Consider the following 13,609-nt stretch of genomic DNA (forward strand, 5'->3'; position numbering starts at 1 on the left):
AAAAGGTTCAGAGCAAAGACCATGCATTTAGTCTTCTTCATTTTCATTGTTCTTTTTCATCTTTGATAGCATTTTTAGGTTCATTCACTGCCAATTTTGTTTCACTCTGAAGCATCAATAGCCAAGGTGCTCTGAAAGTAGTACATCTCCTTGAACATAAAGCTGAAATAGAAATATAATTTTTAAAACCTCTGCATTTGAAGGTTTTATGGAGGACAGGTGCTCTTTTCATTATGTTGTACCAGCAGCCAATTCTCTGCCCCTCTTCTGGGGTTCTTTTTATGTATTTGATTTTATTTTGTTCAGATATATATTATTAACAGGAAAATTGCCCAAAGGCAAAGGTTGCCTTTAGGCAGTGCTGAACCCCATGGTTCAGTGCTAGAACCTACACCAGGCATCCCCAAACTGTGGCCCTCCCATGATCCCTAGCTAACAGGACCAGTGGTCAGGGATGGTGGGAATTGTAGTCCAAAACATCTGGAGGGCCAAAGTTTGGAGATGCTTGACCTACACCATCTTACTAACCATGGTTTGTGAGGAGCTGCCAAACCAGCACATCAGTTCATGATTTGAAATCGGTTTGCAAGCCACAGTTTGTGCAAACTGTGGTTTGTGATATGTCTGGGTTCACAAACTGTTAACCAAGTAGAGTTAACCCCACGGCTTCAAGTCAAGAATCTGCTGCATCACAGGAAGAGGACTGATCTTATGAAGCTACAGTAACTGCTGAAATGGAAAGCAGACAAGTAGCAGCACCATTCATGGGTGGCCTGGTATGGCAGCAGTATTCATCTGACCTCCCAACAGCTGAGTCACTGCTCTTTTCCCGGGAAGGGGGCAAGTGAGGCTGCATTGCAGACACACTGGCACGAAGGCTGGATTTGCAAAGTAGCATGAATCCAATAAACATTTGTGAAGAATCAGAAGAGATAAAATGTTGTTTTTGTTGTTTAGTCGTGTCCGACTCTTCGTGACCCCATGGACCAGAGCACGGCAGGCACTCCTGTCTTGCACTGCCTCCCGCAGTTTGGTCAGACTCATGTTGGTAGCTTCGAGAACACTGTCCAACCATCTCGTCCTCTGCCGTCCCATAGAATCATAGGATCGTAGAGTTGGAAGAGACCACAAGGGCCATCCAGTCCAACCCCCTGCCGAGCAGGAAACACCATCAAAGCATTCTTGACATATGCCTGTCAAGCCTCTGCTTAAAGACCTCCAAAGAAGGAGACTCCACCACACTCCTTGGTAGCAAATTCCACTGCCGAACAGTTCTTACTGTCAGGAAGTTATTCCTAATGTTTAGGTGGAATCTTCTTTCTTGTAGTTTGAATCCATTGCTCCGTGTCCGCTTCTCTGGAGCAGCAGAAAACAACCTTTCTCCCTCCTCTATATGACATCCTTTTATATATTTGAACATGGCTATCATATCACCCCTTAACCTTCTCTTCTCCAGGCTAAACATACCCAGCTCCCTAAGCCATTCCTCATAAGGCATCGTTTCCAGGCCTTTGACCAGGCCTTTGTCCCCTTCTCCTTGTGCCCTCCATCTTTCCCAACATCAGGGTCTTTTCCAGGGAGTCTTCTCTTCTCATGAGGTGGCCAAAGTATTGGAGCCTCAGCTTCATGATCAGTCCTTCCAGTGAGCACTCATGGCTGATTTCCTTCAGAATGGATAGGTTTGATCTTCTTGCAGTCCATGGGACTCTCAAGAGTCTCCTCCAGCACCATAATTCAAAAGCATCAATTCTTCGGCGATCAGCCTTCTGTATGGTCCAGCTCTCACTTCCATATATCACTACTGGGAAAACCATAGCTTTAACGATACGGACCTTTGTTGGCAAGGTGATGTCTCTGCTTTTTAAGATGCTGTCTAGATTTGTCATTGCTTTTCTCCCAAGAAGCAGGCGTCTTTTAATTTCGTGACTGCTGTCACCATCTGCAGTGATCATGGAGCCCAAGAAAGTAAAATCTCTCACTGCCTCCATTTCTTCCCCTTCTATTTGCCAGGAGGTGATGGGACCAGTGGCCATGATCTTGGTTTTTTTTATGTCGAGCTTCAGACCATATTTTGCGCTCTCCTCTTTCACCCTCGTTAAAAGGTTCTTTAATGGATAAAATACAAGGTAGCAATCACCCATTACAGAAAGCAGAGGTTCCATAACCATCAAGTACTGCAGCAGAAAAAGCTTATGAGCAATGCAGTACTGTATATGGAAACATTTTCAGAACTCCCTATGTTGGAGCTATTATAAGCAGCAGCAGTGCCAGAGAGGAGCATCATCAGCCCTTGCATGCCAGACTCCCTGGAAGTAAGGGTTGCATTAAGAGTAAGTTGCTTGGCTCCCAATCATATTATTATTATTATTATTATTATTATTATTATTATTATTATTATTATTAGTTTCTCTGCAGAAACCAGTCCCAACCAATAACACAGATCTTGCCACTGTACTGTAGGTAAAATTCTGTGGTGGACACTTGGTGCTTAGGATAATAATAATAAATAATAAATTTTATTTATATCCCGCCCTCCCTGGCCAAAGCCGGGCTCAGAGCAGCTAGCATCATACAAGTAAGACAATGCATAAAAACAAGCAAGCAATAAATTAAGATGCATCCCACAATTAATTCAAACAAATTAAAATTAAAACTGGACAAGTGGCAATCTTCAGGTTAAAATTGAAGGCGGTTCCCAACTGTTTCCACTGATATTATCAGCACCTGTGAGTGGACTGGGAACCTCCTTCATGCTTGTTCTTATACAAGGAGAAAATGTGTCAGACTGAACCACGACCAAAGGCCTGGTGGAACAGCTCCGTCTTGCAGGCCCTGTGGAAAGATGTCAAGTCCCACAGGGCCCTAGTCTCTTGTGAGAGAGCGTTCCACCAGACTGGGGCCATGGCCAAAAAGGCCCTGGCTCTGGTCGAGGCCAGTCTGATCTCTCTGGGGCCCGGAATCTTTAGGATGTTGTTATTTGCAGACCCTAAGGTCCTCTGTGGGCCATACCAGGAGAGGCGGTCCCATAGGTACGAGGGTCCTAGGCCATATAGGGCTTTAAAGGTTAAAACCAGCACCTTAAACCTGATTATGTACTCCACTGGGAGCCAGTGCAGCTAGTAGAGCACTGGGTGAATGTGATCTAGGAGTATAGTGTCTAGATCAAGGGAAGTAATAGTAACACTGCATTCTGCTCTGGTCAGACCTCACCTGGAGTACTGTGTCCAGTTCTGGGCACCACAGTTCAAGAAGGATACTGACAAGCTGGAACGTGTCCAGAGGAGGGCAACCAAAATGGTCAAAGGTCTGGAAACAATGCCTTATGAGGAACGGCTTAGGGAGCTGGGTATGTTTAGCCTGGAGAAGAGAAGGTTAAAGGGTGATATAATAGCCATGTTCAAATATATAAAAGAATGTCATATAGAGGAGGGTGAAAGGTTGTTTTCTGCTGCTCCAGAGAAGCGGACATGGAGCAATGGATTCTAACTACAAGAAAGAAGATTCCACCTAAACATTAGGAAGAACTTCCTGGCAGTAAGAGCTGTTTGACAGTGGAATTTGCTGCCAAGAAGTGTGGTGGAGTCTCCTTCTTTGGAGGTCTTTGAGCAGAGGCTTGACAGGCATATGCCAAGAATGCTTTGATGGTGTTTCCTGCTTGGCAGGGGGTTGGACTGGATGGCCCTTGTGGTCTCTTCCAACTCTATGATTCTATGATCCCGTGGTGATGACCCCGTAAGGAGTCTCGCCGCAGCATTCTGCACTCGCTGGATGATAGCTTTAAGAATTTATTTAATTAGCAGGGTGTTCCAACACCTTGATTCCCCTTACCTTACTTTATCCTTATATTACCCATAAAGCCTGCAGATAAAGAAGAAATGCATTCTTGGGAACCCTCTTCATACTACTCATTGGTGGAGTCTCCCACAAAAGTTGAAGAAGACTTGGCCCTATTAAGAGATTGCAGTAGCCTAGTAGGGTGATCAACTCAGTGCTGAACCTGTGAAGGTCGAGGTGACATCGTGGCGGGGATGTAATATCAGGACTAGGCCAAAAACACTGCCTCACTCCTTCAGCATGAATGTTCTCAACACTAGTAAGCATGTCAATGGGACTCAGTGAATGCGATCTCTGGGGGAGACGTTGCATAAAACATGGTGGATTCGGTGCTTAGAAAATGTGGTTCCTTGCAACTCAAGCTCCAGATTAGACTGTGCACAAAAGAAACAGGTATATTCATTCCACAAACCACTGGTTGCCTGGAAAGCTAATCATAACAATGGCATGTATTGCTAGTGTTCACACTGTGAGTGTGAATGAAGTAGTTGCTGCATTCCCTTCATCGCAAGCTTCTCACCTCAGTTCTGTAAGAAACCACTCCGCACTTCCTTTTTCCTGCGCCGGCCATTTTTTGCCACCTCTCACTGGTGTGCTTGGCAGATGTACACTTCAGTCATTCACATGAATGGTACAACAAGACAGAAGGCAAAGTTCAGCGGAGAGCAGTTAACTTATCAGATGAGCTCTTCGATCTTCCTAGAATTTCTCCTTCCTTGAGGTACAATTTTGCCAGAGGCGTGAGAGAATCTGACCCTCTTCTTGCATTGTGCTATTCTAGAAAATAAAATAAAAACATTTGTTTTTGTTTTTACAGCATGCCTCTCACCACTAAGTCTTTAAAACGACTACCATCATATTGCAGGTAGAATGCATCATAAAATATTAAGTGGTGCTTTGCAGGACTTCCCTCTGTCAGAGGAGCTCCAGACACAGCTTGATCAGTACTCATTTAGCTACTACTTAAGAAAAAGTTGGCTACAAATGTTCAAAATGGCACAGTGCCTTTGTACTACCAAGACCTCTTAATAATAATAATAATAATAATAATAATAATAATAATAATAATAATAATATATTATTTATACCCCGCCCATCTGGCCGGGTTCCCCCAGCCACTCTGGGCGGCTTCCAACAAAACATCAAAACACAGAAATCCATCAAACATTAAAAGCTTCCATAAAAGAGCTTTATCTATGCTCTTTCTGTTGACAGTACTGACACTGGATTATTTCATTTCCTGCTGTAATAGGTGACTTTGAGCAAGTCAGTGTGTGTGTGTTTTACCATTTCTCCATAACCAAAAGGGTATTAATAATCCTATATCACAAAGGTGTGGAAGAGATAGCATGACCACATGATAGTATTGTCTTACCCATCAATATGTTTTAACTGTGTCTGCCATATTTTTTTGGACAGTGGATGTCCTTGACAAATGTAATTATATTATTACCTTGTAAACAATTCTGTGTGAATCTTTCCTCAAACCCAACTTCCTACTGAAATGTCTTGGCCATTCACCATGTTCCTAACATGTGCCCTGCATCTGGACATCAATATAACGCCGGAATAATCTCATGTTTTTGTAATATCCAACATAGCTTTGGTATGTACCAACCTAATCAGGGCCAGCCATGAGGCACTTACCTTCCAAGTCCCGGACTGCAGAATCCGGGACCGGCAGCCGTGTGACACCGGAAGTTGCGTCGACGTAACTTCCGGTGTCGCTTTGCCCTTCTATGGGCACAAAAATGGCCGCCGCCAGCTTCGAAAGTCGCTTGTACGCATGTCAGGAAGTGTATCGACGCAACTTCCGGTGTCGCTCCGCCCATCTATGGGCACCAAAAATGGCCGCTGCCGACACCGGAAGTCGCGTCTATGCACTTCCAGACATGCGTAGATGCGACTTTTGAGGCCGGTGGCGGCCATTTTTGGTGCCCATAGAAGGGCAAATCGGAAAGAAAAAAAATGGCCTATGGCAGGAGAAAATAACGGAGAAAAACGGGAGACGGAGTGATACGGGGGACCACCGGGAAAAAGTAAGTAAAATCAGGGTTTTCCTGGAGAAAACAGGGTACTTGGCAGCTATGATGAGGCAGACTGAGGCAAATGCCTCAGGTGATGGAAGCCAAGGAGTGCTTCTGTGGGTGCCCAACACCACCTCTGCCAGCGAAGGAAGGAGAAGCAACTGCAGTGGCTTCCAAGTTCCAATGAGATCTTACAAGACACCCACGAGAAGGCTTTGCACGACCTTCCTGAAACCTGTGTAAGTGAGGCAGAGTGTCTCCCTTACCAAGGTCCGAGGAAGGTCGTGCGAGGCATCTGAAGGTCTCTGCGCAATCTCACAGAGCTCTCACAAGATCTCGCCAAAACCTCGAAGTCACAGCCATGTGAGCCTGGTAAGTGAGGGTTTGGCGGGGGCAGCAGGGGGGCACAGCATGGGTCAGGGGAACACCTTCCCATTTTGCCTTAGGCAGGAAAATGGGGCACACACCCCGATCCTAATGTGCTGACATAACCAATTTGAGAATCCTTAGCGCTTAGCTTATTTCTAAATGACCGTAGGAGCAATTCATTATTGCACCAAGGTGATCATTGGAAGTCCTGTGCAAGATCTTCTGCTCATACATTGGGGCTTCCCCCTCTCCTCCTTCTGCGTGCTGTTCCAGGGGTTCTGGAACCCTTCCAGAGCCAATTTCAGGGAACACAAAAGGAGCGGAGAAAGGGGAAGGAAGCCCCACAACACAAGCAGGAGTCCTTGTGGAGTGCTTCCACTTATGGGATTTAGTTGACCCCTACCCTGTATGTGTGGGTATATCTACATCAACACACATCAACATAGTTCATCTGGGTATCCCTTGGTTTTGTTTTTCTTTGAGAACTTAAAGAGTCTCCTGCAGCCACCCTAGACATATTTAAATATAAATTTATAAAACAAATAATAATACAGTGAATCTCTTTGTCCACATTTATATTCTTTTAAATCATACTATTGAAAATTTCCAACAGCGTTTTAACTGCCTTCTAGCTTAGTATATTTTAAACCTCTGAATGAATTTATTGATGGTGGCAAAGAAAAAATATGTAGGAAAATGAATGAATTCCCTTGAGATACATGGTATGTCATGAACTTCCTGAAGTTATTTTCAAATGTTTCTGCCAGCACCAATAAATCCCTCAAGTTTCAGAATAGACTGTATTAATTAAAGAACTGGATTAGGTGTTTTAAAGTTGCTGAAAGTTATATCTGCAATCGGTCATGTTCGAAGTGTATGTTCAAGATGAAATATCTGCTCTGTTAACAAGCAGACATACAAACCAGCAGCAATGGCATTTCAGATGTTTGATTAGTCATATTCTTCTTGTAATTTTGGTTTACAATGTGTGTGTTTATCATTTCCATATACAGCATGCATGCCCACAGAGTCTAAGACTCTCCTAAACATATTGACTCTAGTTTTGTTTTTTTTATAAAAAGAAATCTTGAAATCTTTATGAGAACCAACTTTACTACTTCTGTTTCTGTGCTACTCATGAGAAGCTGGTGAAAAAGAAATGGGCCTTCCTTGAAGGGCTGTTGTGCACTTGTACTTTGGGACTCTTTAAGATTTAGATCCAATATCCATCATTACTATATCAGAAATAAAAGAAATATATCAAAGACAAGCATACAGTAAAGTCTCCTCTGTAACCAGAGGTAGCACTTTTAAAAGTTTCTTCTGAAATTTTTACAGCAAACTGCCTCTATATGATTTTCCTTTTCTCTAGCATAAGGAAGATTAGACCCCTGCTCATCATATTCTGACGTGAACAATATAAACCTCATAGCTTTAAAAAATTCCCCATATTATCTGCTAGAAAGGTAAAATTTTAAATTGATTTTAATATTGTAATATTGATTTGTGAGATGGAAGACGTAGTGAATGAATATTGTATGTTATTGTTGCAACCTCCCTTGGGTACGAATACTCCTGCTACTACTACTAATATTTTTTATGAGATGAATCAAAAATATCACATACATGGGGATACCTGGACTACCACAATAATAGCTAAAAGTCCTACCAATTAAAAAAATTTAATTTGAGCTGTTTTAAACCATTTTAATGGGGAAAGCTTGCATTACTAAGCACAGTTATAATTTGGAAACCAAGTTCCACTGAAACTCCATGAAGGGGGGGCGGTTTAAAGTGCCATTTGTTTGAAACAGAATTACCTCAGCCTCAACCTGTTTGTGGATAGCAGCTTGTTCTTATATGGTGCAAGTCACTAATTTGGAAACGGGTAATGTACCAATGCGGACATTTTTGACATGGTAAGTACTAGACGTTCCCACAAAGAAAGAATAATGTAAGTTTCCCAACCCCTGAAGGAAACATAATCCTGAGTTTATATCAGATGCTTTATGGAAGTTTATTGGAATATCCAACAGGGTTCATGTAGTGTGTCACAAGGTAAAGCCTGTTCATTGGTGATTTAGTAGCAGCAAGTGCCAGTGTTACTGTAATTTATAGAACACAGATGGCCAGGGAGTTGCCCCTGCTGGCTTGTACCTCAATAAGAAGCGAAGCCCCGCACGTTATGCGCTGTGGATACCTCTAGTTGACTTTCCGAAATTATACGCTGATACAGAGATCTCTCCTAATGTTAAAAGATTCCAGGAACCAGCAAACTTGCAATTAAGAGGCCTATTTGCGAAAGTGGGGGCAACTGCAAACGAGTAACGTTTACAAAGGCAGATACAAATGAACTACATGAAAGGAAAATGAATTGTAAGAATTATAGCTTCCTTTCTCCAGGGTTGAGATTTTAAACTGATGCTTTCTGTCATCTGGCAAATCGATAAGGGGGGAAAGGTTAACGCTATTATCTCGAGTCTCTGCAAAATAAGCATTTGGTTTTAGGTTTTAGTTTAGTTCACTGTTTTTGTTTGTTCCTTATAATTTAATGGACGTGACTCAACCAATGTTAAGCACATCTAGATCATGTTAATTTCAATGAAAGGGTTAAGTACATGCTTAAATATTTCTTGTATAAATCAATGGGTGTTAAAGAGCACAATCCTATGCAGTTCTACTCAGCAGTAAGTCCTACTAAGTTCAATGGGGCTTATTTCTAGGTAATTCTAGGGTTCTATGTTGGCCTCCAGTGGGCCTCCACCCCCATCGTTCTGCCCGGACACTGAGGTCCAGTGCCGAGGGCCTTCTGGCAGTTCCCTCACTGCGAGAAGCCAAGTTACAGGGAACCAGGCAGAGGGCCTTCTCGGTAGTGGCACCCGCCCTCCCACCAGATGTCAAAGAGAAAAACAACTACCAGACTTTTAGAGGACATCTGAAGGCAGCCCTGTTTAGGGAAGCTTTTAATGTTTAATAAATTGTTGTATTTTAATACTTCTGTTGGAAGCCGCCCAGAGTGGCTGGGGAAACTCAGCCAGATGGGCAGGGTATAAATAATAAATTTTGGGGAGTGGAGACGCTCCTTCGGGTATACTGGACTGAGGCCATTTAGGGCTTCAAAGGTCAGCACCAACACTGACCACTAAGAAGGAGCCAGCGGCCACTGAAGCCATGTTGTCCTGGGCTCTGGGCTCGGCCTCCTCCTGATGATGCCATGTTGCATGCCTTATGTCACATGCACACAATGTGCACCTTGTGCATGACATCACACATACAACACATGGCATCACATGCGCACTGTGCATGCCGGGCTTCCTCCATCTTGGGTGCAAGTCAGTGTCTTGTGTCTCTGGCCTTGTGTCACAGACTGCCTTGCAGAGCACTTTCCCACTAGGTAACAATAGTAGTGTGTTTATTGCGACCAACCAGCCAATGACACAAACTGGAAGATCACAGCTTTGATCAGGAACAGCAGACTAAGACCTACCAGATGAAGCAATTTAAAAAACCAATTATTTTTAAATTTCATCTGCTCAGTGAAAATGAATATTTGTCCCTTCAAGAGAAATACACGTGGGAACAAAACCAAAATCTTATCTTGTTCTGTTTGTTCTTTCTTTTGTATTCACATGATAGCCAGTTCTTTGTGGTCTGTGCAGAATATGGTGTGTATGTTCCTTTAAACAAACAAAAAAACCACCTTAGCGATGATAATAACACTTTGACCCCATCACTTTGCAAGAAGCATATTTTTGCTATAATGTCCTGTTCCCGGGTGCTGATTTTTAGAACAATAGTATTTGTTAAAGTACCCTTATTCAAAAGAACACTTGTGGAACTTAGTTCCAGGAGAATGTATTAGAAAGAGACTGCTTTCTATATGAAGTGAGGAGAGAGCAATTTAAGCAGCTAAAGAAGAAACTATATTAACTCACATATTAGAGCTCTTTGGGGGGGGTGTATAATCTGCTTCATTGTATTTGTTTCAGATAATTAGCATTGTATCTAGATGGTGTTAATGTTCTTCATCCTCTGCTTTCAGGCAGAAAGGAAATGTTGCAGGTGAAATGAGAACCAAGTTGAATAACTGGGCAGCTGCAAACACAAGCAGCAGGAACACCTTTTGCATTACCAGGTGATGATGTTCTTGACAATTTTGCTACAGATCCCCAGCTGGGGTGTGTCAGTTTCTATTTTCTCAGAGCTGTGCTGATTTACACCAGCCAAGAGCCTGGTCCATTGTCTACTCCATTACTTTTAGCAGGCAAATCATCTTGCTATGGAATGCATCTTCTGCATGCAATTTGTCAATGAAAGTATTGTAATATATATCTATACATACATCTATTTATTTATCTCAGTGTGCATGTGTATGTACACACACACACTCATCCTGGACAGTGTTAAAAGAAGCTACTATATAGATTGCTTCCCATTAATATCAGTCATTTCTACTTCTGGGGGGAACAGTTTCCATATTAGCAGCCTGGAACTGATACACTTTTAGTAGCCCTACCAAAAGCTTGGAAGATATACGTATTCTCAATGTAAGTCGAAGACTTCTGATTCCTCAGAACGTGGATTCTCCAAATTCAGATGCTTCTTTTGATAAATATTGTTTGACAATATTTAATGTTATATACAATTACCACCTGAATACATAAAGACTACTGGATGACCAGTATCACCTCCATATTTCCAGTCATAAAAGATTGTCAACATTGCCTCAAGGATATGGATTGGTTCCACATTTTGAACACATAACTATAAAATATATAGAGCACTCTGGTAATCAAAGGCTAAGATCAAGGGAGGTTGCATTTGACATAATATGAGGGACAGAATAAAGTTTGAGTTTTGAATGAATGATATTTAAATAACATAGATTTCCATGTAGATTACTTGTTCTGCTTAATGATGCTGATGAGAATATACGCTGAACATTTGGGGTAAATGGGGAATGGGCAAGGAGGATTAGATTTAAGAACAAAATAAGCCCACACAGAGAAAAGAACCAGAAGGAGAGCTGTAAGGCAAATAAAATTGACAGCCTCTCAAAACTCAGGTGGCACTTTCTCTTTCCAGTTAATTACAGTTTTAATTACATGGCTTCTTGTGACTCCTTCATACCTAATAAAGTAGACTCTGTGGGGCGGCAAAGTTGGGTTTTGCTTGAACTGCAGGTGTAAGGCTCAGCATGAGACATAAATCAACTTCTTAAACATGTTGCCAGGATATGTTCTGGTTTTTTCTTCCCATTCACTTGTAAAATTATGGCATCTTTTCACCATTTGTCCTCACAGAACCGTTCAAAGGGGCTGTGTGTCGAATTGCGTCTATATTTTCACTGTGTCGGAATATTTTCACCTAACTATATTCTATAGTCCTGGGGCCACTTTCATGATGTGCAAAATCAGCTAAACACATGGCAAGGTGGAATCTGGATGGTGGCTGAATGAATGAGTTCATTTTCAATAAAGCAAGAGGAAAATCAACCATCTGCCCCCTATTCCATCTTGCCATCCTTCTTTTTGATTTGATGTCAGTTCAAAGTAACTTCAATATGAACAAATCTGCAGCCGGTCTTGCAATACCATTTACCACTTGGTAACTTACCTATGTGCAGGTAGCAATTTAGTTACCCAGGCATCTCGGCTGTCCTACCAAGTGGCGAGTATCTTACTGCTTTGATAAATTTCTGATCAGGTGCAGAAATGTGGCAAAGACTTTTTCGTCTCCACTCGGCGAGAAATTACAGCATTAAATTTCCAGTTTATTTCATGTGCCAGTTCTAATACTTTTTTAAAAAATAAAACTGAAATTCAATTGGCACAGTAATTTAAAGTGTTTTGCAAGGAAATCTGTCTGGCAATAAGTACCGGTAATGGCAGCTGAGTTGTACTTTTTCATGGGGTTTCTTCTTCTTCTTCTTCTTCTTCTTCTTCTTCTTCTTCTTCTTCTTCTTCTTCAAGACTGCTAGGCACTAATTGCTAATGCAGATTCAGGACCTATAGAATTTCTCTGAACACAATCACAGGTACTTTGTCAGTTGTGAGGGTGTTTTTTTTGCTTTTGCTTTTAAAAAAGCATCTGCAAGGATGCCTAAATCAAATCAGAACCACAATGCTGTTGGTGAGGGCAAACAGTAAGGAGGAGCCAATGGAATAATGGAGCAGGGGATTCAGTCAACTCCCACACCCACCTACTGTGGCTACAATTATTAAAGGTGAGCTTTTGTGGGGGGAGGTTTATTAAAAAGATAATAGTGAAACTTGGAGATAAAATTACATCAAGCCTGTTGTCACATAAAGTTTGGCTCTTCATGTGCTGCCAAAGCAAAGAAATGTGGGGAACAGAGAGAGAACAGCCTAAGAAACCAATTTAGTGAAGAAAGCAATAACACATAAGTAAAGAAAGCCAGGTGTGGATCTTAAGCAGCAGCAAATGATCTTTAGGGACATCATTAGCTGATTAATTTAACCTTGCTATTATCACTATAAAAATTCCACTTTGGGAAGAAGAGTTTAATGGGGAAAGTGGTCCACGAGGAATAGCATGAGACTCAAGCGTAAGCAATTTTGAGTTTTCTCAACTCTGCTCGGCTTGTAGGGAGATTTTAAAGAAACATGATCTTAACTAAGTTTAAGGAGTTGAAGAGAATGCACGTGTCCATTTTGTATTCTTATGGGAGCACTTCTATGAGAAGCAAAGATAAATGTGGAGAATGAAGCAACATGGATCCAGGGGGTCATTATTTTAAGGTTGTTGGCAAACTGCTCTCCAATTATGGTTATTGAATACAAGATTCTACCCAGTTCCACCCAATAACCCAATCAACTGGAGAAAGCAATTTATTTAAAAACTTGACATAAGTTTTTGGAACTCCAAGCACAGTTCTTTCAAGGCCATAGTTGACATCTTAATCAGTTTGAGGTTTGGAGGAGAGGCTGGGATTTGTTCTAACCCAATTTGGTTTGTTTCTGCAAAAGATACTCTCCTACTCTGCATTCACCCCGATTAAGTTCTTGTGATGTACTGACTTCTAAATCTAGAGAACTAAGATGATTCTGTTATCACCAGTTACTGACATTATGAAGTGTCACACAATTTCTGTTTTGTATTCATATAAGCTCTAATTGAATTGTCACAGGCTGCACTTTATTTATCTCATTTGCAATTTAACGTCAAACTTTACAAAGACTTCTAGATGCCCAATTGGCCCTACCTGCCAACTGAAGATTGCATTTCATGCATCTGATGAAGTAGTAGTGTCTGGTCCACAAAAGCTTATGATTCTGTTGGGCATCAAGGCAGGGAAGGAAGCCTGTGATCCTCCAGATATTGTGGGACTCCAACTCTCATCTGCCCCAACCGGCATG

The sequence above is a fragment of the Zootoca vivipara genome, chromosome 3, assembly GCF_963506605.1.
Source record: "Zootoca vivipara chromosome 3, rZooViv1.1, whole genome shotgun sequence".
NCBI lineage: Eukaryota > Metazoa > Chordata > Lepidosauria > Squamata > Lacertidae > Zootoca > Zootoca vivipara.